Source organism: Nelumbo lutea, chromosome 4 (genome assembly GCF_056320005.1).
Source record: "Nelumbo lutea isolate HS-2025 chromosome 4, American lotus-T2T, whole genome shotgun sequence".
Taxonomy (NCBI): Eukaryota; Viridiplantae; Streptophyta; class Magnoliopsida; order Proteales; family Nelumbonaceae; genus Nelumbo; species Nelumbo lutea.
The window spans coordinates 46,571,074-46,596,783 of NC_142687.1; the positions used below are offsets into that span (position 1 = coordinate 46,571,074).

The 25,710-nt window shown below is 37.5% G+C and overlaps 1 long non-coding RNA gene across 1 annotated transcript; it reads left to right on the plus strand.

Moving 5' to 3' along the window:
- The first annotated feature begins 22,221 nt into the window (after positions 1-22,221).
- Positions 22,222-25,601, plus strand: LOC148855577 (uncharacterized). Its single transcript, XR_016094805.1, has 2 exons — positions 22,222-22,723; positions 25,323-25,601. It is a non-coding gene; the product is annotated as an uncharacterized LOC148855577 (long non-coding RNA).
- Positions 25,602-25,710: the final 109 nt, after the last annotated feature.

The window sequence follows — 25,710 nt, forward strand, 5'->3', positions numbered from 1 at the left end:
TAAAATATATAATTAATTATATACATTGTATTATATATATTTTTTAATATATAGTATATATTAAAGTATATATACTGTTGAAAATTGGTTTTAATCGAAAACCGAACTCAAAATTTCGATTTCGGTTATTCCAATTTTTCAATATTTTGGTTTTGGTTTCAGTTTTTCATTTAAAATTTTGATTTATTCGGTTCAATTTTTAACTGAATAAACTGTTTGCTCATCCCTACATCCAGCCCAACAATTTTTATACACCCCTCCAAGAAACCATTCTTTGGTCTTGTAAGGCAGATGAACACTCTCTTGAAGATGCCAAATGTGTCATCTATTGTAGGAGTGCAAGTCGAGCGGGTTAGGCTGAGTTTATGGTCAACCCAGGCCCGACCCTAAAATTTGGGCTTAAGGCCGGAGCCTGAGGCCAAGCCCAATTTTCCCAACCCGAGCCTAGCCCACCATGTAATTTGATGCACTTGTGTTGGGCTCGAACCCGAGCCTGGCTCGGATTGGTCAATGAACCCACTCTAAAATTATACATATATAAATGTATTTATGCAAATATACATACACTCAGCCTCTTATTCTTCTTTCTCTTTATCTCCACACTAGTAAACCTGCACTTCTTATTCTTCTTTCTCTTTATCTCCACACCCTCTACCACATAGTATTGCCTTAAGGCTTTCCTAAACTCCTTCATAATTGCAAAATCCATTCCCATAAGGAATTTTGGATTTGAAAAATCAAATTCATGTGGAGCTTATCAATTGTCCCTTCTCAAACCAGATTCCCCTCAATCTGGCTTGTCATAATCACTCACTGGTTCATAATTTGATAAATCAGTTGTAGCCCCATTTCCATCTTTGTTAACAACACATGCTACACCAGCACCATCATGCCATGTTGCTATGTTCTCTTCTTCATTCACTGGTGTACCACCATCTTGCACACCCTCAATATTACCTACTACACCACCAACACCCTCAACTTCCAACCCATCACTAGCACCATCCAACCTCTCACCATAATACTGTTCTTCATGAGTTACATCACCCTCAGTTTACAACACATCACCATCACCATCTAGCCCCTCACCATAATCCTATGCATTATCAACTACACCACCATCAGCTTCAATCCCATGACCAACACCATCCAACCAATAATCAAATACATGTTTCTGATTATTTATACAAGCATCATCATCTTCTAATCAATCACCAACACCATCCAAACCTTCACCATAATCATGTTCTTCATCAACTACACCCTTAAAACCATCCCACTGAACACCATCATCTAAAAAAAACTCCACAACATAACAATGACCATCACCTTCAATTTTATCCTCTCCTTTCCATGGCCACCAACATTCACATCTGGTACACTACATTTGTCATCCACACTTACACATTTAACCTCTGTATAACATAGAATACTATCTCACACAAATCACCATGGATGACAAACATAACCAATATGTCATTCCCACAGCCCAACAACTCTAATTGCTCCTCTAATTCCCATCCTAGTATCTTATAGTTTATAGTCACCATACTTAGGAGGTACCCCACCCAATATGCAGAAGTCATCAACAATGTCTAAGTAGCATATCCAGTAGGCACTATTAATGTTATCCCCAAATTCCAAAATCAATCACAATATCAATTCTTAAAATTCAATGTAACGTCTCTTGTGTTGAATGCTGATTGGTTTATTTACCAAATTGCTTGAAGGTTGCACATTTACTTGGCTTAAAAGAAGCAGCAAGTCTTCTCAAGATAGCAATTCAGGTTATACTCTCTCTTAATCTATCGAGCATCATATTGGAGTTTGATAGCAAGTCTTCCTCGTACCTTTCTTTGAAACTAAGTATTACTGTATCAGTTAACATCTAAATTAATTTGATAGCAGAGATGGCTGACTTAAATTTGACAATTCTAATATGATTTTCAGAAATTATTGGCATCTAGAAGCCTTGGCTTTAAACACAAATTTTCTAGTGTCAGGTAAAATCCTTCTCTTTAGTTCATTCCTATTGTCTTATGATGAAGTTTGTCATGAATATGATGCTCTTATGATTTTTGTGTTGAATGGGGGTCTTGGAATGGATGGATGATGAGAGGGAGGTACCCTCGGACATAAGGGTGGAATGGATTAATGAATGCATACATTGGACTGCTTTTTTCTTTGCAGGTGACTTTACCCCTGAACCCACTCCCCATAACCACTGCAACCCACCACCGAAAACTGGCACGAAATCAGCCACGAAACTATCAACCTTGATCCATACCATTGCTGTAATTTGCAGTAAAAAACCTACTCAAACTCAATTCAAAACCTCACCCCTTGAACCCTTCCATCTGCTGTATTTTTGCAGCAGAAGACCAGCCCTAAAACCATTATTATCGACCCATCTAAGAGCTAAAAACCAGCCCTGAAGCCAAAACTATCGACCGTGACCCATACCATTGCTGCAATTTGCAACAGAAAAACTAGCGTGAAACCATCCCCGAGCCCACCTTCATCCCGTCCGCTTACTATATTTTTGCAGCAAGTTTTCGGATCTGAATCCGCTCTCGGAAACCCACGCCATCACTGCAATTTGCAGCAGAAAATCGGCGTGAAACAACCACGAACCTGCCTTCCTTAATCCGTCTATCTGCTGAATTTTTCTCAATAGTAACCAACCTCAAACTGGCTCCTGGTAACCCATGCCATTGCTGCAATTTGTAGCAGAAAACTGGTACAAAACCAACCCCGAACCCACCTCCGTTGACCCTCCTGTCCACTGAATTTTTCTTAGCAGAAGCCAGCCTCAAACCTGCTCCCAGTAACCTATGCCGCTGCTGCAATTTGCAACAGAAAATTGGCATAAAACCAGCCCATGCCCACCTTCTTAAACCCTCCTATCTATTGATTTTTTAAGTCAAAACCAGTCTAGAACACCACTCCAGGTAACCCGTGCCGCAGTTGCAATTTGTAGTAGAAAATTGGTGTGAAACCAGCCCAAACCCAACTCCTTAAACCCTCTTATCTACTTAGTAGAAACCAGCCTTGAACCCGCTCCCAGTAACCCGTGCCACCACTACAATTTGCATCAGAAAACTGACGCAAAACTAGTCCCAAACCCACCTCATTTAAACCCTTTACCCACTGTGTTTTTTTTCTCAAAGCAGAAAAACAGACCTGAGCCACACTCCCTCCACCTCAACTTGCAGTATGAAACCAGATCTAATCTACCCAGACTTGAACCCAACCTAGCTGAACCTAACTTCACCTAACCCAACCTATTCAAACCATTAACTTAAACCTAGACTCAACTCAACTTAACCCAACTTAGCCTAGCTGAACCTGACTTGGAGTCCACAATTTTAGAATTGAAAGATGCTTTTGATGATTTTGCAGATGATAGTAATAGTAAAAAAAAAATTATGATAGAGAAAACTGAACTGATTAATTTTTCTGATGTTTTTCTTTGATAATACGAAGCAGTACAGAAGGGGGATTTATATAGAAGATGGAGTCGGTTGAAAGTGAACCGACGTACATGAACGAAGACTCATTAACTCACCTTGGGAGAGGTATCGACAGACTTTGGAACTGATTAATTTTGGAAGATACAACGACTTGCATCGGAATGAAACAAACATTGAAAAGAGGCTTAACTTTTCTGTTATTCGAGGGGACTGATTCACCGAACTTCTGAAAATGTGAAGCAACATTTAATACTCCTCCTTGGTGCACATTTCAGCAACTCCAATCATGTCTCGTAACAATTCGAACTTCCCTTTTGGTAGAGCCTTTGTGAATATGTCAGCTAACTGTTCTTCAGTTTTGCAATGTCTGAGCTCTATTTCTTTGTTTCTTTCTACTTCTCTGATAAAGTGATACTTGATGCCAATATGTTTGGTTCTACTATGAAATATGGGATTCTTTGCCATTGCAATAGCAGATTTGCTATCGTAGTAGATTTCAGTAGCACCAACTTGTGGTTCTCCCATGTCATCAAATATCCTTTTGAGACATATAGCCTGGCTCGTTGTTATTGTTGCTGCAATATATTCTGCTTCAGCTGATGATTGGGCAGTAGTTGCTTGCTTCTTTGAAGCCCAAGAAAGTATCACTGATCCAAGTGTGAAAGCATAACCAGATATACTTTCCTTTTCATCTACCGAACCTGCCCAGTCACTGTCGGTGTAGCCAATGAGATCAGAGTCATGTGTGACTTTGTACCAAATTCCATAGGTCTTTGTCCTTTACAAATACCTTAGTATTCTTTTAGTTGCTCCATGATGAACTTGACTTGGATTCTGCATGAATCTTGATAGTAAACTAACTGCATACATGATGTCTGGTCTTGTAGTAGTTAATAGAGAAGACTTCCAATCATATTTCGAAATTGTGATTCATTTGGCTTTGGTGAGCCATCTTCCTTTTTGAATGCTTTAGTGTGTCTAATGGAGTGGAGACTGTTTTGCACCCCTCCATTTTGAATTTTTTCAAAAGAATTTCTGTATACTTCTTTTGTGAGATGAATGTCCCTTCTTCTTGAGTTATTTCAATTCCAAGAAAGTAGTGCATGAGGCCTAAATCAGTCATCTCAGAAGTCTTCATCATGTCTTCTTTGAACTTCTTGACCATCTTCTCATTATTTCCAGTATAAATAAGATCATCAACATATAGAGAAACAATGAGAGTGTCATTTGTACCTTGAGTTTTGATGTAGAGTGTTGGCTCACTATAGCTCCTCCTGAATCCTTGCTCCAAGAAGTAATTGTCAATTCTGTTGTACCAAGCTCGTGGAGCTTGTTTTAAGACATAATGCCTTCTTTAATCTGAGAACTTTGTCTTTTTGTCCTTGCACCACGAACCCTTGAGGTTGCTCCACATAGATTTATTCCTTAAGATAGCCATTGAGGAATGCAAATTTCACATCAAGTTGAAAAATTTTCCATTTCTTCTGTGCAGCAAGTGTTATCAATGCCTTGATTGTGTCAAGGCGAGCAACTAGAGCAAATGTCTCATTGTAGTCGATACCGTATTGTTGTGAGTATCCTTTGGCAATTAGCCTTGCTTTAAGCTTCTGGATTGAGCCATCTGAGTTAAGGTTTATCTTGTAGACCCACTTAACTCCAATAGTGTCTTTGTCTTGTGGACAATCCACAAGTTCCCAAGTCTCATTTTTTTCAATTATTTTTATTTCTTCATCCACAGCTTTTCTCCAATTTTCTTCCTTAAAAGCTTCTTCAAAGCTTTTTGGTTCTATGATCATCAAATTGCATGTTTCATATATTTCTGTTAAGGATTTAGTTCACCTTGGTGGTGAGTCCAGAGTAGACTGTAAAACTTGTTCCAGTTCCGATTGTGTTGGCGAACTGATTTGATCATGATCTTCTTCAATTCTTTAACTTGGTAATAGAGGCAAGTTGATAGTCTTTCTTTCAACTTCTTTTGTCTCCCAATTGTATGCAGCATACTCGTCAAAGCTTATGTCTCGATTGATTATGAGTTTTTCTTTCCTTAAGCTATAGACTCGATAGCCTTTTGATTGAGTGCTATAGCCTAAGAAAATTCCTTTCTCAGTCTTCTCATCTAGTTTGCCTCTTTTATCTTGTGGGACATGTGTATAGCATATGCATCCGAAAACTCTGAGATGCTTTGCTGATGGCTTTTGCCCACTCCAAGCTTCAATTGGTGTCCTATCTTGCATAGCTTTAGTAGGACATCTGTTGAGCAGATAGACAGTAGTGCTTATTGCCTCTGCCTAGAAAATTTGGGGAAGATCTTTTTCCATGAGCATGGCTCTTGCAGTCTCTATAACTGTTCTGTTTTTTCTTTCGGATACTCCATTCTCTTCTGGAGTGTCCCCGACTATAAGTTGATGCTCCATGCCTTCATCTTCACAGAACTTGTTGAATTCATTGGAAGTATATTCTTTGCCTCTATCACTTCTTATGGTCTTGATGTTGTGACCATAAGAAGTTGATGGCTTTGCTTCTTAACACGGGCTTTGAATTTTTTTAAAAACATCAAAAGCCTACGATTTTTCTCGCAAGAAATAAACCCATATCATTCTAGTATAATCATCAATGAAGATGATGAAATACCTATTTTGATTATTTGATGTACGCATTGGACCACGAACATCTGTATGAATTAACTCCAATGGCACTTTGGCTCTCCAAGTTTTGCCAGATGGGAAGGGGTGTCGATGTTGTTTTTCGAGCATACACCCTTAATAGACATTGTTGAACTCCTTGATAGCTGGTAGGTCACGCATCATGTTCTTTTGCTAAAGATTCCTTAATCCATGAAGATTAAAGTGTCCGAATCTTCTATGCCATACCCATAACTCGTCCACTTGTGCTTGCATTGCTATATAACTAGCATCTTTCCATTGAATGGGGAAGCATCTGTTTTCTGTCATTTTTGTTTTTTGCAATTTCAAGGGACTTGTCTTGTTTGTCATAGATTGTGCAAGAGTTTCTCTCAAAATGTAGAGAGTAACCTCTTTCTATCATTTGAGGACCAAAAGTACATTGTTTGGTGTCAACAACAATGGTGCTTTTGCCGGTTGCTTCCATGAAGTCGTCATTACCAATTTTGACTTTTGTCTTGATTTTTTCAAGACTATGGAAGATGCTTTCATTTTTAGTCATGTGGTTACTACACCAACTGTCAAGATACCAAGTATCATTTTTCTCTTCTATTGCAGAATGACAAGCATAAAATAGATTATTTTTATCATTTTTCTTTTCTGAAAAAAATAGCTTGATGGATTTTCATGAATCTACAAACTTTTTCCACATGGCCAAATTTTTTACAGTTTTGGCACTGTGGTTTTCCTTTGAACCAGCAATCTTTCTCCAAGTGGTTTCTCTTCTTGCAAATACCACATGAAGAATACTTGTCATTATTTTCTTTTGGTTTTCCTTGTGACTTCCTTCCATCAACTTTTGGTTTATCAGACTGGAGATTAACTTTAGACTGAAAGGCAGCTTCAACTGAATTTTCATTCTACCTATCACGCCTATTTTCATGTCTCGAAAGAGCCCATCAATTCAGTTGGTGATAGTGTTTCTAAATCCTTTGTTTTTTCTATGACCAAAGTTATTGAATCATATCTCTCTATACAAGAGATTAAAATTTTTTTGACTATTTTCTTGTCAGAAATAGTCTCCCCATAGGCTCTCATTTGATTTACTATTTCTTTTATTCTAGAATAGTAATCTTTTGTAGCCTCATTATCCTTCATCTTAAGATTTTCAAAATCCCTTCTACACTTCTGCAATTTAACAGTGCGTACATTGACAGATCCTTGAAACTCTTACAATGTATCCAATGCTTCTTTTGCAGTTGATGCGCCCTTGATTCGAGGAAATATCTCCTTAGCCATTGCCTGCTGTAAGCAGAGTAGTGCTTGACAATCCTTTTGTTGATTCTCTTCATAGATCTTCTTTTGATTTGCTGAAAGAGTAGAGGCATCTTCAGCAATGCAGAATCCTTCCTCAACGATTCTCCATAAACTTTGTGACCGAAAATAGGTCTTCATTTTGATGGACTAGAAGTTATAGTTTTCTCCATTGAAGATTGGAAGAGAAAGGGTGGAACAATTGACTTCTGCATACATATTGTTTAGAAGAACTCACACCCAAGAGATTGACCGAACGGGCTCTGATACCACTGATGGTTTGCGGATGATAGTAACAGTAAAATGAAAAAAATTATGATAGAGAAAACTGAACTGAGCTTAGTGGATCGAGAGAAAAAATTGAAGTTGTGTTCTGATGTTTTTCTCTAATAATACAAAGCAGTATAGAAAGGGGATTTATATAGAAGATGGAGTCAGTTGAAAGTGAACCAACGTACATGAACGAAGACTCATTAACTCACCTTGGGAGAGGTATCAACAGACTTTGGAACTGATTAATTTTGGAAGATACAACGACTTGCATCGGAATGAAACAAACATTGAAAAGAGGCTTAACTTTATTGTTATTCGAGGGGATTGATTCACCGAACTTCTAGAAATGTGAAGCAAAATTTAATAGCTTTAAATCATATCTGTTTTTTTAAACTCAGGGTTTCATGATCCTTTCCATGTTGGTAGTCCATCCATACTCTCCGGTTGCCAAACAACAAGGAGAGACCACCACATAGTCTGACACTACAACCTTCTCAACCTTATCTCCCAAGACATCTCTTATCACTTCGTAGAGACCTTTGAACTTTTCCCTCAAGGTACTATTGCATGGCCTTCATTCTTGTTAATATTACAAACCCACATACAATTATTTTTATTTCATATTTCTTGTTATATATAATTAGATAGACAAAAACTATACCTATTTACTTTGTTTTTTTTTTCTTTTTGTTGCTTTTCTTTACACGTTGTAGAGGAAGAGAGGATTGGATGAAGACTATAAAGAGCATTTTGTTTCTTTATATATTAAAAGGAATTTCTTTTGGATTATATTTAATTTTATTTATTGGTTGTCAAAAAAGAAGTCATCTAGTGAAAAGGAAGAGCGAATATAATGATGGCTGAATGCTGTGTTTTTCGTTTCTTTTTATTCTTGAAATGATGATGGAAGTCAATTGGAATTATTCACATTTTATGGATAATGTGTATCTTTTGGATGAAATATACAGGTTTTATGATTTGATTGAAGAATATATTTTCATATAGGTGTGTTAATTGGAATTTTTATGAAACAATATTTGCAATATATTGCACTTTAAAAAAAAAAAAAGTTGGAACTTTTTTAGAGGCGGCCAAAAGTGCCTCTAAATGTCAAAGGCATACAGCTTTAGGCATACAGCTTTAGAGGCAGCTAAAAGTGCCTCTAAAAAATTGAAACTTTTTTAATTGACATTTTTCCTTTTCTTAGATGTTTTAGAGGCATATAAAATTGCCTCAAAATCATTTAAAGAAGTTCAAATGCGCATCTAAATTGAACTTTTAAAGGCACTTATAACTACCTCTATATAGGACTTTTAGTGTCAGTGCAATAGACATAGTTATATGTGCCTCTAAAAGTTTAATTTAAGATGGATTACAAATCCGCCTCTAATTCTCAACCAACCGCGTCTAAAACATTTAGCAACATGGCTTTTAAAGGCACTCACTGGACTGCCTCTTATTTCTTTTAGAGGCATTTTGGAATGTTTTAGAGGTAGATATGGCTGCCTCTATAGATGAATTTTCCAGTAGTGTTGGTTTAACTCCAAACAGTGATGGAGAAGTGATTCAGGTTTCTATTCTGCAATTGACATCTGATAAGAGGAAGGTATATATGCTTCAAGAAAACAATAGTGATTTATGAATAATCAAAGCATCCCTTAATGTTAAAGTAATATGTGCATCAAACCATGTAATCCATACTTCAAGCAGACAATAGGGATTTATGAATAATCAAAACATCCCTTAATGTTAAGTTATATATACATCTAACCATGAAATCTATAACTAGCAAATCCAACTGTAAACGTTTCCTAGACTTTGTGTTCACCAAAGGAATAATTTTCCTATATAATCAATCTATTTTATGAGCTTTAGATGATGACACCACTAGAAAACCCAAAACCCAATTTTTATTCTCAGTGATCCAATAAGTCTTCAAATGTGATTGAGTCCATCTATATAGCCATTGCAAGTGCATGAGCACATGGGGATAAGCTTTCTTGATAATCAACCTATTCCTATTTGTTCTTTATTTATGATTTTAGCTGATGACACCACTAGAAAACCCAAAACCTAGTTTTTATTGATGTAATAATTTGTTGTTCAGATCTCAACTTTTTTGGGCAAATTGCAACCAGATAAGATGCAAACTATGTAATCTACAACTAGCTAATCCAACTGTTTTACCAAGATAAGATGCAGACTGTGTTTTCCAATATTTATCATGTTTTCTCCAATGAGTTCATGGGGCAAAAAATGCTAGAAGTACAACCTAGGTGGTTCAGGAATTAAGCTAAACACCTAGTGTTGTGTATACTAATAAACCACCAATATGAACAACATTGACCATTTATGGTTGAGTTAATCACGTAGATCCCATGTGTGCATTGTAGAAAACACATGAATCCCAAACAAGCCACATATAACCCTTTGAAACACTGATGAAATGGTCCCCAGGTCTCCATAACCCTAACCATATTACCCGAACCAAAAGGAGATGTGAAAGCAACAATGAAAGCCATGAATATTTATGACTGGTCCCCCACGACTAGACTAAAGGGAACATACTGATACGCTCAAGTTATCTAACAAGAGGGAGAAGGATCTAGAATAAGGAGAAGAGAGAGAGAGAGTTTGTTTGTAGAAAAGCCAATCCAACTCCATTCATTCAGGCTATATTTATAGCCTTATGGTGCTACAAACTGGGAGTAGAAATAGGAACTACTGCCCCTTAATCTTAGGAGCTTATCAACAAAAAAAACAGAATGTTCCTGGGACTGGGTTTGGGGTAAAATAAAACCGGTTACTTGAATGTTCCTGGGCCAAACAGTCCAACCATATGGGTCAAGAGCGGTTCAAAAACCATGCTTTCCACCGTTATCTTAAACAATTTAAATAGAAAGACACTTCTACCCTTTGTTTTGTTAAGATGTGAAATAGGCTATCTTCTACTTTCAGACACCAACCTTGCAAGTCTTCATTTATAATTTTAAAGAATGAAGCCACTGCCACTATTGGGCCTGCCCTTCTATGCCCTCTTTAAAAGTTTAAACAACGAACTATTCACAGATTGCTGAGAAGAGAATATCCAAAGATGATGGTGGTTTCTACCATTTGTTTTAAAATGATAAATTTCTTTTTTGTCTTTCTTTTTCTTTTCGTATTTTTTTGGGCTCTGTTTTTCTTTTACATCAAATCCCGCAATCTAATAAAGCTCCTCAGAGACTTGGTTGAATTGGAAGGATATCAACGTGGTTACGTGGTGAAGGGTGCTATATTTTTGGCTCACACTGCATAAACCACAAGGAGCAGAGCAACTTTTAGCTAGGGCCTAGGGGAATACTTAATTGAATAAACTATTGACGTCAAAAATTCCTTCAAATTTCAAAACCTCATATCTTCGATCTTCAACGACTTAAGCCCAAGAAAGAAAAAATTAGCAAAACCTTATGAAGTTGAATTAAATAAAAAAACAGATTCAGTAATTAGAAAAGTTGACAAATCCACAAGAAAAAATTAGAAAAACAAAAGAAAAAGTTTGTTAATGAAAGATAGTAGAAACCAACAACGAAAACGACCACGCCTCGTAACTCGAGAATGCGTGATCTGAGAAAGCGTCAAGTTGAACGTTTTCCCGTTTTTGCATCCATTGCTACCAATGGCTACATGACATGGCCATTACGTGGCGGCTGATGTGGCGTCAACGAGATCTACACCATCGTCGGAGATCTGCACCACCACCAGTCTGCAACAAGATGTACACCATCACCAGTCTGTAACGAGATCTACACCATCGCTGGAGATCTACACCATCACCTAGATCTGGTAGTAGATGAGAGCATGTTGACCGAATGTGAATTATTTTAGTTCATTCGTTGATCATATTATTAAGCCGTGTTTGTGGGTTAGTTATAGAGTTAGTTATTGAGACGGTTATGTAGGCATGCATTATAGAGTCTTTTTAGACTGAAACAGGATGTACGGACCCGTCAAAGTTGGTGATGCTGAATTTGTCAGGTGCTGGATTATTTTACACGTAACAGGTAGATCAATATTCCCGTCGCGGAAGATGCGTGCTGGGTTTTGGACGGTTCTGGGTTTAAGGTTATATATGAGGGTGAATCAACCTGGAGAGACTTTGCTGTAGCGTGGCTAACAGAGCCTCGCTTCAGGAGAGAAATGGTGGTCGCTCCTCGCTCGGCCTGTCGGCCATGCCTTTCTCCTAACGCCATGTTTCTCTGATCAGTTAGGGATTCAATGGCAATGGTTCATCTCTTCCTTTCCCTTCTGATCACTTCATTTGATACTAGAAAAAGTAAAACTATTGTTCTTTAAGACTCTTGAGCATTTATATATTGTCTTTTTTGAATGATAAAATATAGAGAAAGGGAGAAACATAAACTGTTATTAGACGTAGATTTCATTACAGGAAATACTATAGTTTTTCTACTTTTTGTTTTTCTCGTGGTGGATTCCAAATTTTCCAATACAAATAGATGATTTCACATCTAATTCATCCACTGAATTAGTTTGAAGCTCATCCAACCAACAGTGCTGCACTCTCTATAGCAAAAACCATGAATCGGAAAGCCGTCCTAACACGTCACCCTTCATTGAATTTGAATCGTCGCCGACCGTTCCTAGAGAGGCAGTCCCATTGGCGAAGCCCATCACGATCACGTATAGCAGAGTTGGCCGGTGAGACGACGGCAGAGTGCGTAGCGGTATGTTGTTGTTGCCCGTGTGGGCTGATGAACCTACTGGTACTTACAGTGTACAAGTTACCGGCAGGGCTATGCCGGAAAGCATTGAGGAAGAGAAAACTACGGATGTTGAAGAATGTGGGACTATTGCCACAGCAACGGGGTTGCACTTGTGGTTATGACGAGACCGATCACGTACAGATATGCCCAATGTCCATGGATGAGTGGCTGCCCATGGTAGACAAGTCGGATGATTCGGAAAAGGAGGTTCTTGAGCTGGAGAAAGAGATGTGGAAGAGGTTCTATAGCACTGGGTTTTGGAGGAGCCCCTCGCAACGGGAATAGCAATGGTTTTAACGGTAAGAAAATGGTTCAAATTGCCAAAAGAAGAGAGAAGAAGGAAGAAAGAAACAAAGGAAACTATGTTATTGATGAATGGAGTTGGGTTTAGGGTGGACTATCTCTTTCAAAATGTATACAATTAATGGAAAATGGGGCTTGACAAACAATAAAATCTTGAAGATCTGTTACTATGTACTTGAAGTGTTTGCGATACAGAGATTTCATTTGGTTAAAAGATCAAACACTTTGTCTTGTCTTTATATGTCTTATTACTTATGTGTGTATTACTTAAGATATATGTTTGGGCTTTAATGCATTATTATATATATATAGAAACTCGGTACGTAGCTTGGTTTTGCGAAGAAGAAGAAGAAGAAGAAGGTACGTAGCTTGGCCTAGCTGGATTTAATCCCAATGTGGGTCATTGCGTACATGCTTTTACTTCGCTAAAATGCTAACAGGTTGGTCGCAGGGCAATCATGTAAATCATGTCGTTATGATCATTTGTGTCTAATCAATTAATGATAGCGAAGACCCTTGTTAGAGGGTTGTCGAATGGGTGTTGATTCCAAAACCATCACCGAATCTTGTAGGTTCTATTGGTGAAGCAACAACTATGATTCCAGAGGGCATTGCAAAGATTCCCATCCTCCTACTGAGATTCTCTAATTCCTAACCCTAAACCTTCCATTTTCCCATGACGAAAGAAAAGCATCCATTCGTCCCAACATCATCAACTCTGTTACACAGTGTTTGTTCTTTGCATCTCACCCTTCTTCCTTTATTTCCACTTACTCACACAGTCTTGGTCCTATCCCCTTTGAACTTGGCTTCAAATTTTGCTACCAATGTTGATGACATGGCCCTACCCTCCCTTGTTGTAAAATGGTACAAAACTCACAAAAACATAGCACAGTTTGCACAGAAGAAACAAAACTTGTGGAAGAAAAATCTGTCCTCTAACTCGTCGAATGACAATATATATAAATACATATTCCATGAGGTCAATATATGTGATGAGGTCAACATTTGTGATGAGGTCAATATAGTTGCGATGAGGTCTTAGAAAAGATTACGTGGTGAATGTCTTTGGGTTGCCAACCTAGCTTTCCGGAATGTTTGAATTTTCTTTAACAGAATCTTGTTCCGTCACCCCCCTCCATCAAGTTGGGCATGAAGGGAACGAATGCCTTACTTGCCGAGTACATAATGAAATCTATCAGCTCCTAAGGCTTTGGTAAACAAGTCAACTAGTTGCTCCTCTGTTGAAAGGTGAGAGGTTTTGATTGTCTTGGTTTGAAAATGTTCACGCATGAAGTGACAATCAATTGCTATATGCTTCGCCCGTTCGTAAAAACCTGGATTTGCTGCTATGTGAAAAGCCACTTGACTATCACAATGAAGCAATAATGGTTGAGTGACATAAATGTTGAGATCACCAAGGAGGCGTTTAAGCCATAGCAACTCTACAGTGGTGAAAACCATTGCATGATATTTCGCCTCAGCTGATGAGTGGGCTATAGTGTTCTATTTCTTTGTCTTCCAAGATACAGGTGAATTACCAACAAAGATCACATACTCCGTTGTGGATCGCTGGGAGATTGGACAACTGCCCCAGTTAGCATCACATTAGGCTTGAACAATAAAATCATTTGATGAAGGTAAGGAAAGGCCTTTGTTTGGAGAGGTAGAGAGATATCTAAGGATGCAATCATGTGAGCTTCAGTTGGGTGTTGCATATGTTGAACGAGGGCACGAATAGAGTAACAGAGTTCTGGTCATGTTAGGTTAAGTACACTAATCAGCCAAAGAGACGGTGGAAATGACTGGGGTCCAGAAATAAGGAACTTTGCTCGTCAAACCGTAGTTGTTGTTCCATTGGAAATAATGCTGGGCGACAACTAGTCATGTCGATTTCATGTAGTATGCCAAGTAGATACTTTCGTTGATGTAAAAAAAAATCCAGATGAAGAGCATTGAACCTCAATCCCTAAGAAATAAGTGAGTAGTCTCAAATCTTTGAGACGGAAATGCTTGTGCAAGTATTACTTTAGATCATTAATGTGATTAAGATTACTGCTAGTGATGATCATATCATCGACATAAACAAGAATGGCAATGTATGAACCTGAATTAGAGGAGAAGAATATCGAGTAGTCATTTAACGACTGAGTAAGCACATATTGCTTGAGGGCATCTGAAAATTTTTCAAACCATTGTTGAGAGGCTTTCCATGGACCATAAAGGGATTTGTTTAGTTTACACACTCGATTGTCTTCTAGATTAGAAAGTCTTGGTGGAATTTCCATGTAGACTTCCTCATGCAGATCGCCTTTCAAAAAAACATTATTAACATTAAGTTGGTGAAGGGTCCATCCCTGACTGGCATCAATTGACAAAAGGCACTAGAATGTAACTATTTTTCCCATTGGTGCGTATGTGTCAAGGAAGTCCAGACCCTTGACTTGAGTATACACCTTATCCATAAGTCTTGCCTTCTAATGCTCGATTGTTTCATCAGCTTGATACTTGATTTTCTACACCCATCGTGCACTAATGGCTCGTTTTCCTGCCTGAAGTTCAACAAGAGTCCATGTGTTATTTTGATTCAATGTTGAAAGTTCATCTTTCATAGCTTGCCACCACCGTGGATCAAGAATTGCATGATTATATGTGTGTGGCTCAATTAGGGTGTACACATGATGAAGGAAGCTATTTGAGTACTAAAAGAATTGACAATCATAATCCCTTAAGTACGCCGAAGTTTTTCATTGTCGATGAGGGTGAGTTATGTTAGCTAATCCATTGTTAGGACTAACCTGATTGGCCTGGACTGAGTTAGGCTAAGTCCGGTTAGGTTGAACTATTTGCTCATCATGTGGAAGGCAATCAATGTTGTCAAAAGTGGGCAATGGTATAACTGATCCTGAATTGGTGAAAGGAGTTGATTCATTCAGCATGAATGGGAAATGATTTTCATTGAAGACAATATCGTGTGAGGTGAAGATTTTCCGGCAATCCAAATCAAAGATTTAGCTTTTTGTCCAAATGGATATTCGACAAACACTCATCTGGTTGCATGAGTAGCAAACTTGTCACGAGTACAACTGTGATTTTTGGCATAGACCAAGCAACCGAATATGCGAATATGCGAATATGATCGTACGTCAAAGGTCGATTAAACAATAATTTGAAAGGTGTCTTGCTACCGAGTATTTGAGTTGGAAGATAATTGATCAAATATGCCACTCTAGTCACACACTCTCCCTAAAAGGAAAGAGGAAGGCCTGCCTGGAAGTGAAGCGCTCGAGCTATCTCAAGCAAATGTTTGTGTTTATATTCAACCACTGCCTTTTTGTTGTGGTGTGTCAATGCAAGTATGTTGATGGATAATTCATTATTGTAATAAGAAGCTCTTCATGGGATGTAAAAAAAATTCCAATCCATTATCCGTCTGCACGTACAAAACATTGAAATTGTGTTTTGACCATATTTCATAAATGAGAAAAATAATAAAGAACTTGAGTTTTATTGTGCATCAAATACAACCAAGTGCTATGGGAAAAGTCATCTACCATGGGGAGAAAATATCATGCATAACTATGAGAAGGAGTAGAATAACTGCCCCAAATGTCAACATGAACTAAATGAATCTATTTCGTTGCTTAAGAGATGCTTATGGGAAATGGCATACACGATTGCTTTGCATGATGGAAAGTATCACATGGCAATCCTGTAGGAATAGTGGAAATGCCATGAACTAATGAAAGAGAATGTCTAAAAGTATGGCCCAGACACTTGTTCCATGTTCACTAGTAACTTCACTGTGGGCAGTTAAAGCAAAGGAACATGGAGCATCAATGGTGAAGTGGTAGATTCCATTTAGTGCCTCACCCTTGCCAATCACTTTCCTCGACATTAGGTCCTAAATCACACAAGTAGTTGACAGGAAAAGGCTAGTGCATCGCAATTGATCAATTAATTTTTTAATGGAGATCAAACTGCAATGGAAACAAGGTATATGGAAAACCTCATGAAGAGTAATATCGGGCCAATACTTTGTGAATAGTAAGGAATTTCATATCAAAGACCATATGATCTAAAGCTCCACTATCAAAGATCCAAGAAAGTTGGTTGGGAAAGGTAACGAGAGCCTTACTAGAGGCATTGGTTGCGACATAATCGACCTCGGTTTCTTGTAGTGCTCACATTTCACCTTAGGCTTGGTCTGGTATTAGACATCAAATGGTTCTTGGAAAAATTTGCAAAGAGTGCTACTCCACCATCAAGATCTATATTGATTGGTGTGTTGATGATAGAAAAGTGTTTTTCTTCCTGGACTGCTAGAGCGTATGCCCTATTGATGTTTAGCAAAGGAACCAATCCAAGAATATTGGATCTAACATTGTTGAAGACATCACCGAATCCCATGAGAAACTGATGTAGCTTCTCATCTTCGTGCTTGGCCACAAATTGTTTAGCTACTTCGCAAGTGCACTCAGGTACAAGAACCAAAGTTTGGAGCTCATCCCATAGGGCCTTCAACTTGGTGAAGTAGGCTGCTACCGAAAGACTTCCTTGCTACAATGTTGCAAGGTTTTTCTTGGTCTGGTAGGTTCTTGGTGCATTCTTCTACGAGAACCTCTCTTCAAGATCTTTCCAGATTTCACTGGTCGTGTTTGCGTAGACAACACTATCATGGAGTTCACATGCCAATGAATTGAAAATCCAAGAAATCACCATCGAATTGCATTTGATCCAAAGTGATTCTTGTGGTGACTCTACATCAAGCTTCAACAGTGAACCATTGACAAAGCAATACATGTTCTTGGCTCTTAAGGCATTTCTCATCGCACGCTTTCAAGTCAAGTAGTTATCTCTGTTTAGTGGACAAGATACCAACAGAGTCCCTGGATTATCCAAGGTATGCAAGAAACATGGTGAATCGTGATTCAACTCCATTGCAAGAAAGCCAGACGGAGGAATGAAATACAGAAGCTCAGAATGGCTTTGATACCATGTAAAATGCTACAAAACTCACAAAAATAGAGCATAATTTGCACAGAAGAAACAAACTTATGGAAGAAAAATCTGTCTAATTCATTCTCAACTCGTCGAATGACAACATATATAAATACATATGCAATGAGGTCAACATATGCGGTGAGGTCAATATATGCAATGAGTTCAACATATGCGATGAGGTCTTAGAAAAGATCATGTGGTGAATGCCTTTGGGTTGCTAGCCAGACTTTTTGGAATGTTCGAACTTTCTTTAACAGAATCTTGTTCTATTAATAATTTTTCTAATATCAAATTTAAACCCTTCGAGTATTACCTAAACCCTCAAATTTAGTGTATAAAATCCTCTTCCTTATCTCTCAAATGCTCGACTACTTTATCTATTACCACTGCTTTGGTCTACCTTAAAGGTCATGGTGTGTCATGCATTCGGGTATCTCTCTACCATTTCCCACCACTACAAGCATTAAGAGGTCTTTAGTTTTGAAAGGAGATATATATTGATCAAATCATCATTTATGAGGCCACTAATCTATTGGGTGGCAACACATCTGCTAATTAGTCGGGTTGAGGCAATGCATAAATACCTTTTCCTTGATGAACTTGTTAAATTCCAAGTGTGCAATTTGCGGGGCAAAAAAAAAAAGAAATAAGAAATAAGAAAGAAAAAAAGAGAAAAAAAAAGAAAAGAAGATAGGAAAGAACAATGAAGAAGAAATTGGGGCAACTTAGAATAGAGGAACGATCAAGGAAGATTGAAAAATTGGAAAACTTTGAGGAAATGGAAGTCAAGAAAATTCAAAGTAGGGAATCTAGGGAAGATGAAAAGTGAAAGGGAATGATGGAGAAATATTTGTAGAAGGTTGGAAAAGAAAGAAGTGGTGTAAAGAAAAGGGGCATATATATGTTTCAATCATTTTAGAATTAGTTGACTTGAGCATTTTTCTCTCAATTCCCTACCATGTGAAGTTCACCATGATCAGTGAAGAAACATGGTTCATATTAGAAGATATGAAGGGTATGTAAGAAAAAAATAGAGAAAAAGAAAGAAAAAATGAAGAAGAAAAGATAAACAAAAATGATGATGAGAAGAAAATAGCAACCCTACTTAAAGGTCAAGAATCTTTTTTCCCATTGTAAATAAGTTTTGAACCTTTTACCATTCATTTCAGGTCCCCTGTCCTAAACCACGTTTCGTCCCATTCATTAAGTCATCCTCAATCCCTTAAATATTGGTAATTTAGCACGGGATAGACTTAGTTGGTTAGCGATGAGGGATTTTGTTTTGAACCTTTTTTAATCAAGCATCTCTCATCACAAATCTTCTTGTTAACCAGGAAATAGGTAGTTTCCCATAAAGCTCGGGTGTTTCCCAAAGCAAATATATGATTGTCTCATTCGCATTTTCAATGCACATGCATTTATAATTCATAAGGTTTTGATCAACTCTTTTGAAGAGGGACAAAATACTTTTATCTCTTGCTAAGGCGTGGCGTGGGTCCCTTTAGACATAATTGTTCTATCCTAAATCAATGCTAGTGACATCTCTTGTTTCGGTCTCATAACTTCTTAGAAAAATGTATAATAAAAAAAGAAGATAAAAATTCTCATATCCTTTATGTTTAAGTTGCATTGTCTTTCTACTCTTGAAGTTACAAAGAAAAAGTAAAAAAAAAAAAAAAAGAAGAGAGAGATAAAATGAGGGTAGCCCATGGTGTTTGACACTCGAATCGAACACAAATATTTCTCAAAGAAGAAGTTCAAGTTGCACCATTGCAAAAGTCTTTTAAAAAGGATTTCAATTATTCATTGTGCACAAAAAAAAGAATAAAAAAGAATAAAAAAGAACAAAAAGAACAAAAAAGAACAAACATAAGTAATAAAAAGAAAAATGCAAAGTGTGGTATATAAAAATGTTAGGAAAATGATTCCCAACAAGGAGAGTGATTAAGTAAGAAATGACAATTAAGTTAAATAGAATCTGTTGAGATGATATTTCTAGAATTTTTATTGCATTTTGCATCTATCCTATTATTGACATTCTCGAATATTCAACCTTGTCATTATTGCACAATAAGTTATTCACTATTATACAATTATTTTTCCGCTATTGCACATAATTTTTCCGTTATTGCACATGATTATTTTCGCTATTACACAATAAGTTTTCCACTATTGCACATGAGTTTTCCTTCTCTAGCACTGAATAAATCAAGATTTTTCGCTATTGCACATAAGTTTTTCACTATTGCACATAAGTTTTTCACTATTGCAAATAAGTTTTCCATCATTGCACATGAATTTTTGTGCTATTGCATATGAGTTTTCCGCTATTGCACATGAATTTTCTGTCATTGCACATGAGATTTTTCACTATTGCACATGAATTTTTCGTTATTTCACATGAGTTTTCCGTCATTGCACATGAGACTTTTTCGCCATTGCACATGAGTTTTTTCACTATTGCATAGTAGTTTTTTTCGTTATTGCATATAATTTTTTTTACTATTGCATGATAATTTTTCTACCATAGCACATGATTTTTTTTTCTGCTTTACAGCACACGTTTTTCCTTTTGCATTATGGTACATGATTTCCCGCTTTATAACACATGAATTTCGCTACATAGCACATAGATTTTTCGCCTTCTACACATCATAAATCAAAGTTTTCCACTCTATAGCACACAAGTCTCTCCACCTTTGGCATATTACAAATAAAAAATTTCCGCTTAATAGTATACACATTTTCCACCTTTGGTACATCACAATGAATATTTTTCGCTCTATTGCACACAAGTTTCTTTTTCGGCACTTTGACACATCATGAATCACTGATTTCTTCGCTTTATAGAACATGGGCATTTTCCACTACACTAGATATCACAATTTTAATCAAGGCTTTATCATTGTTTTTAATCACCGCATGGCACATTATTGATTTCAATGTTATGCTTTCTCACCTTACGATAAATAACTAACTTCACTCCATAAGATCATTTAATACTTATTGGAAAGTTCATTGTTGCCAAAATTAAATAGATTTCATACATTGAGTTGCTTTTATCGTTGTTTTTTACTTGTTTTTAATGATTTTCTTTATGACAAATGTATCCTCATTCCGAATGTTCATAATACGTAGGAAGGGTCACTTTTCCAAGAATAAAATGGCATGAACATGATGAAGCAATGTTGCACGGGAACTCCTTTTCGTTTCAATCCTCCTTCCACGTCTTGTCCCTATTCCAATTTTGCCCTTCACAAAAATCTCTATATGCTTCTTTTGGTCTTTGTTGTTTTGTCGTTTCTTACCTCACAACAAAGAGGGGCAGCTGTCAGCCCCCGATTTTTGTTCGGTCCACCACTTGAACCTCTAATTTACCCCAAACACCCGATCAGACCCATCCAATCTCTCTGGAACATCCAAACCCCCCCCCCCCCAAAAAAAAAAAAAAAACAAAATATGAATTTTACCCCAAGAGCTCTCAGATCCACCGTTAAACTTATCTGATACTGATCCAATGGCCCTAATTAATCCCTATCAACACCTTGACCACTAGATCAAACACAACCACTAGACCCAGGACCTCCCAAAACACCTACCATGAAATTTGAACTTAAGATTCCTCCGTTTACCCTTCCATCAAGTCGAGACTCCCTTTTAAGCCCTTTCGATAGCCTAAAACACCCACAACCTAGATCCTCTTGATTCAAACACATCTCAACCGATCAAGCCACACCATTAAACTTTAGATACATCAAAACACCTGACCATAAGGTCTCAACCCCAGATTCCCCCATTTACCCTTTCATCAAACCAAGACACCATTCTGAAACATTCTATCGACCCAAATTCCTATGGTCTTGACCCCCCAAGACTAATTAGACATCACCATCAGATCCTGAACACCTCTAAATACCTACTTGTAAAATTGCAGCCTAAAATACCCTTGTTTGCCCTTCAATCACACAAAGATTTTATTTTCAGGCTCTAGATTAACCGAATTGAGCCCTTGCTGGATCCGCCCATTCCAGGCCCATTTGGGTCAATCCAACCCTACAAATCAACCCAGAATGACTATAAAACCGGCCTTATGAAATTTCAGCCAAAAATACCCCTGTTTACCCATCAATCTAGAAAGATTCTGTTTCGATCAATATCATTGGCCCAAAGACACAAAGCCCCTCTTTGTGGTCGGACCGATCTTAACCCTCCATTTTTTACCCAAAAATCTGGTTTTGACCCCTAGACCCGGTTTGACCCAATTTTAGAAAATTACTAAAATATCCCTGGATTTCCCCAAATTTACAAAATTTCCCCTTATCCCTAATATAAATTTAACCTATCTTCTTCATTGACCCTAATGCACTGATACACTCACCTTCCCCCTCCTCTCTACAGTGGCGGTGAACCCCATAGCTGATCTCCCACTTCCGACCACTCTTTCCCCCTCTCTCAATCCCTCTATTTCCTTCTTCCCCTCCTTATTCCCCCATCGAATTGGCCAAAGTCACCGAGGATCGACTGTTCACTTCCTCATTCGAACGAAAACCAAGGCGGTGACAAACCAGAAACGCAATCCGATTTCCCCCTCTCACCTCACTCGAGCTCTCTCCCTCTTTCTTCTTCTTCGAAATCCTCCTCTGTTTTCAGTTGCCGCTGCAACTCTTGGCAGCGGCCATCTCACCATCCCCCTCTCTTTTCCTCTCCCTCTCTATTTTCTCCATCCCATAGTCCCTTTCTTTTCCTCGCCTCATCGAGACAAAACATCAACTCAAAACCCCGTTCTTCTAAGTTAAAGCATCCCCAGATTTCTGTGACCAGTACGCATAGTTCTTAATATCCAGTATTGTTAGCATTGGCTTATTTTTCACGGCCACGTTTTAGGAGCTCCATTATAAGAACCCTGCGCATCGACGAAAGGTATCAAAAGCAAGGGGTTTATTTGTTAGTTTAACCCCCAACTCGTAGTTAGGTAAGTTTTGTTGTCATCTTTTGTTCTGGATTATATTAACATGTTGATGTGATAGAAAGTACCTATTTTCATAAATGCATATCAGTTCATTTGTTATTTGGTTAAATTTTCATATCAGTGGCTCATTTTATGGTTTACATAATAACAGATTTGGTTGATCTGTGTTCATGTGTGCTTATTGAATTCCCATTAATTTAAACTTACATTTGACATGTTGGTTAGAACTTCTTGTTTAGATCGACGTCAATCCCTATTTCATTTGTTTCCAAATTAAGTCTCATTGATGTGGATATTTTCAGTCTGATGTTGAGTTATGAAAGTATTCTTCTCCTTAATTGTAGGTCGATCCCCTCTTATATGAGTAACTGCAAATGCATCGAGCTTGTTGTTTTCTTTCTTTAAATTTTCTTAGTATACAGCTTCCCCTCTGGATTAATAATTAGGTCTTCATATTAGACCTTTGAATGTTTCCCTATTTGTATAGTAGTTTCATACTTTATGAGTAGTTCTCGTTTTGCTCCTTTGTTATGATTTATTACGCTTCGAGTGCTTTTCTATTTGTGATTGTTTGTATTTCATGTGGGCCCAACCTATTGGATCTAGGAGAGGGGTGCTTAATCCTTTCCCTCTCCCATCCAAGTCTTGCCTATATTAGTTTAGCCAGTGCCTCGGGCTTTGGAATCATCTTTGGACCAAGATATTTTTGCAAATTACTCCCATCACCTCCATTTTCATGACTGATGGGTGACAACTCCATTTCAAACCCAAATGAACCATTTCCCAATGCTCACATAGGTAAAATTAATCAATTAGGTAGGTTGAACATCCTTAATCCATATTAAACACCATACGTGAGTGAGCATGCATTCTTAAATTTCAGCCCAAAAGTGTGTATTTAAACACATAAATGGACCTCACCAAATTGCTATAGCAATTCAGCTTTTGCAATTGCAACTTGTGAACTTAAACGAGTTTAATGATGTAAATAAAGTTGTATCCATCAAAGTAATAATAGAGTATTTAAGGCAGCTCAATTTTATCAACAATAGTACTATACAGTTCTCATGTAAACAACAACCAAAAGGCTACCAACTCACTACTTGATGGGCATGCATTGCATTTCACCTTAGATCAGGATCACCAACTTAGGTTAAAATGAATGTCGCCTTTGATGGCTGGTCGAGGGCGGTTCAAATTGCTCTAAAGCGATGGTCTATTGGAGCCGCTGGGTTAGTGTTAATAAGGCAGAGGTTTTGACCGCCGGCTTAGATTTCCTTAGACCACCGCCTTAGGCTAGTTAAAATGTTTCTTATATTTTAAGGTGGCGGTCTGGATCGCTGGCTTAGATCTCCTATGACCACCGCCTTAGGCCGATTAAAATGTTTCTTTCATTTTTTGGTGGTGGTCCGGACTATCGGCGTAGGTCTCCTTTAACTACCGCCTTAGGCCGGTTAAAATGTTTCTTTCGTTTTTCTGGTGGCGGTCCGGACCGTCGGGTTAGATCTCCTATGACCGTTGCCTTTTTTATATTTTATTATTTATATCAATTTGATTTCAACGTTTTTTTGGTACTTGTTTAATACAAATCTCATGGTAGATAATACATAAAATTTAATTTAAATAAAAAATGCAAATAAAAATAAAAAACTTTTAATTAAATTATTAATTATTATAATATCCAAAACAAATTGCTTAAATACAATATTCAATTGACATATAAAAAAGTACAAGACATTTAAAATTTGTGCATAAGGCTCCATGAAGTCCCAAACAACACTTGGTATCCCTGTCTTTCACATCTGATGTATTTCCCATCCCTATTGCACTTAACCATGTATCTTTTACACTATTGAAAAGGTGATCGGCATGGCCAAATTGGTCTCCTTGCAACTTCAGATTCTCTATATTGAATGGTGGAAGGCGTAAAAGATAAAATAGTACAATTCCTGCACTAGAATAATGTGAATCATAGTGAAATTTCGGAACACCTGGGTCATCCCAACTCTCATATCTAATATAACAAGAGAAGACAAAAAATAAAATAAAATAAGAACATCAGGGTGGTTGCATAGGTCTCTTTGAATGGAAGATGATATTAGCACCATGCTAGTGAAGCAAGGATGATCAACTTATTTAACCATATAGAAAATTTGGTCACAGATGAGAAATAAAAAAATAAAATCACATAAAAAGAAAAAAAATGGTAACATGATAGATATATGTTATAGAAACCTTTTCTTAAATTCTTCTTCCCACTCTATTGTTTGGCATCCCATTGGCTTGTCAAGCTTACGGAATGTGTTGGATCATCCAAGTTCAGAGTCTTACTCCCTCATAGTCTGCAAGAATCCATGGGAGCACTGGATACCGAGTAATGCCACTATATCCACGTCCTGCTAGAGTGTTGAGATGCATGAGGTATTGGAAATTTCTAATCTTGCCATTCTACCACCTCTTTTAGAAGGAATTGGCCATAATCTTGAAAAGACAACTTCCTTCATTCCCTTCTTGTTTCAGTGTTCCTGAAATAGTTGTGTCTAACCTGTTGCATGAATGAATATTATGAATTTGTTATGATATTGAGTTTGACAATCAAAAGGGATTGCTAGAAGCAAGTCAAAGAAAGAAGACAATGAACACCCAGATAAATCAGAATGATTTCAAGTGACAGACTCAGAAAGACAAGCTGCATGTGTTACAATCAGTCTACCATACGCTGCTCTATTGAGCATATGTATTGTTTCATATTTCCCAGAGAAGATGTTGTGTAGTGGATAAACTAATATAGATAATCCTGATGCAGTAAAAGCCAAGGTGATGAGTTGATGACCTATGTTATTGGCTAAAGGATTACAAATTGCAAAAAGATACAATTTCTCTTAGTGGTTGTCTGATTGTGTGTTTATCTTTATTCAATAACAAATCATGAAAAGATACAATCAATTATATCAAAAAAATGCTCATGGAGGACTGACCCACATACTAAA